Source organism: Ictalurus punctatus, chromosome 27 (assembly GCF_001660625.3).
Source record: "Ictalurus punctatus breed USDA103 chromosome 27, Coco_2.0, whole genome shotgun sequence".
NCBI lineage: Eukaryota > Metazoa > Chordata > Actinopteri > Siluriformes > Ictaluridae > Ictalurus > Ictalurus punctatus.
Window position 1 is genome coordinate 16,685,001 of NC_030442.2, and position 2,334 is coordinate 16,687,334.

Consider the following 2,334-nt stretch of genomic DNA (forward strand, 5'->3'; position numbering starts at 1 on the left):
ACCAATAAGATATATCCTTTTTTTTTTTTCCTTTTAAATAACACTGCTTCAGTTGAATATTAGATCTTCACACACGTGACTTTTTCTTCTTTTCAATACAGGTATGCCATTATATCAATTAATAAAACCATTTTTCAAATAAGTCTTTTGTTTGTTTTGTTTGTTTTGTTTGTGTATGGACTAGAAAGGGTATCGAAACGCGTAACACATCCAGAGGACGAAGAGATATTCTTGTCTAGTAAAAATAAAAAAAAACTGATCTTGGAGCTTGAGATTGTCTCTTGCATATTTCGAGCATTACTCTGTCCACGGAGCGATCTCTTTAAACTTTAAGACGAGTAAACCATCCAGAAACGCGTTCCGGTCGTTTAGATTTACATGTTCTCGTTTAGATTTGTTTCGTGAGAGATGAACGTATTTCCTGCCATTTTTGCGGCGCACGCCCGATACGCTTCGTAGACGTCTGAGGGTTTCTGGCCTCGCTCGAGGGTTCTACTTGGAGACACTTTGTTCTTGAATGTTTACGTATTAGTTGTGTATCGTTTAAGTATTAGTTACCGGACGGTATGTTTCAGAGGGCGTGCGGATTGATTAGTGGTTAGAACGTGCGCCTCACACTTCTAGGGTCGGGGGTTCGATTCCCACCACTGCCCTGTGTGTGTGTGGAGTTTGCGTGTTCCTCCAGGGGTTTCCTCGGGGTACTTCGGAGGAGTCCGAAGACGTGCGTGGTAGGTGGATTGGCGTGTCCAGAGTGTCCGTAGTGTATGAATGGGTGTGTGTGTGTGTGTGTGTGTGATTGTGCCGTGCGATGGATTGGCACCCTGTCCAGGGTGTACCCCGCCTCGTGCCCCATGCTCCCTGGAATAGGATCTGTAACCCTGTAGGATAATCGGTATGGAAGATGGATGGATGGATGGATGGATGTTATGTTTTGGGGAAATGCATCCATATAATACAAACATAACGTCAACAAACTTGAACATGAATTCAACACGATCACCTTCTCCGTTCTCAGTCTTGTTTGGTCGATTGAAAGGAAGGAATATTTAGTAATGTTTTCATCTCCCAGGTCTTCACAGGGCCTACAAGTGTTTCATGCATGCTAGTCCTTCCCCTAACGCAGTGTCCTGGAAATTCTCCAGTGCCTCAAGGACGACGAGATCGAGACTCCTCCTCAACTCCTGAAAATACATGCACGTGACCTCCGGGTACATGCCAGATGTCTCCACATCTACACCTGGACGCTCTTCTTAAGGTTAAATCTTGTGAAATCCAGACTTCGAAGTCTGCGTAAAGAAGAGAGGCGCTCTGACCTGCTGCTCCTCTCAGTCGAGTCGAATATTTAAAAACAGACAGACAGACGAGTGCTGCTTTAAATACAGGGCATTTATTTCATCAGTAGTTCCATGCTTAAATACTGTAAATAAATAAAATAGATCTCGTTATGTACATTACAGTAATAATTATTGTTGTTTTTATTTATTTATTTATTTATCCTGCCCCAGAGGAGGTCTGTGCGTGCTGCTGTGAGGCCAGGAGAGCAACTCGGTATGTTCCATGTGTCCAGAGACAGGGGGCGCTCTCTTACCACTCTACTCATTCAGTAAAGCAGATGGGTGTAATGCAGAGTCCTGGTACAAACAAATGACCAGCAATTCTCTCTCTCTCCCTCCCTCTCTCCCTCTCTCTCTCTCTCTCTCTCTCCCTCTCTCTCTCGCTCTCTCGCTCTGCTGACTCACCTGATGAGGCCTCTTCTGATTTATATTCCTTACCTCAGAGTGTTATATGCATTTTTGTTTAAGGGGTGCCATTAATTTTGTCACGTCTGCTTTTAGAGAGAAAATAATACTAATTAAAATGTTTTTGTTTGTGAAAACTTTATTTTATATGATTATTTTTCAGAGGGTGCCAATAATTTTGGAGCTGCCTGCTTTTTTTGTGTGTGTGATTTAAACGTGCGATATTTGATCAATCAAACACTTACTGATATTATGCTGACTACTTGTGGATTAGGGTGTGTGTGTGTGAGTGTGTGTGAGTGTGTGTGAGTGTGTGTGAGTGTGTGTGAGTGTGTGTGAGTGTGTGTGAGTGTGTGTGTGTGTGTGACCGCAGGCCCGAGCTCAGTGCTGAGACACTGCACTGTTTCACTCATTAATCCCTCTTTCCCTCTCTCCGCTCATCCAGAGAGAGACCATCCATGTGAAACTAGTCAAATCATTTAATCTCTCTCTCTCTCTCTCTCTTCTCCTCTCTCTCTCTCTCTCTCTCTCTCTCTCTCTCTCTCTCTCTCTCTCATCTCCTCTCTCTCTCTCTCTATCTCTCTCTCTCTCATCT

At 43.6% G+C, this 2,334-nt stretch overlaps 1 protein-coding gene across 12 annotated transcripts in view; it reads left to right on the forward strand.

The window, feature by feature from the left end:
- The window catches only part of tjp1a (tight junction protein 1a), a 100,466-nt gene extending 100,324 nt beyond the window's left edge, over nt 1–142 (forward strand). For all 12 annotated transcript variants that reach the window (XM_053676429.1, XM_053676431.1, XM_053676432.1 and 9 more), the window contains one exon: nt 1–142. This exon is cut by the window's left edge and continues 2,029 nt beyond it. The gene's annotated coding sequence lies outside the window, so the exon portion shown is untranslated.
- The last annotated feature ends 2,192 nt before the right edge of the window (nt 143–2,334 follow it).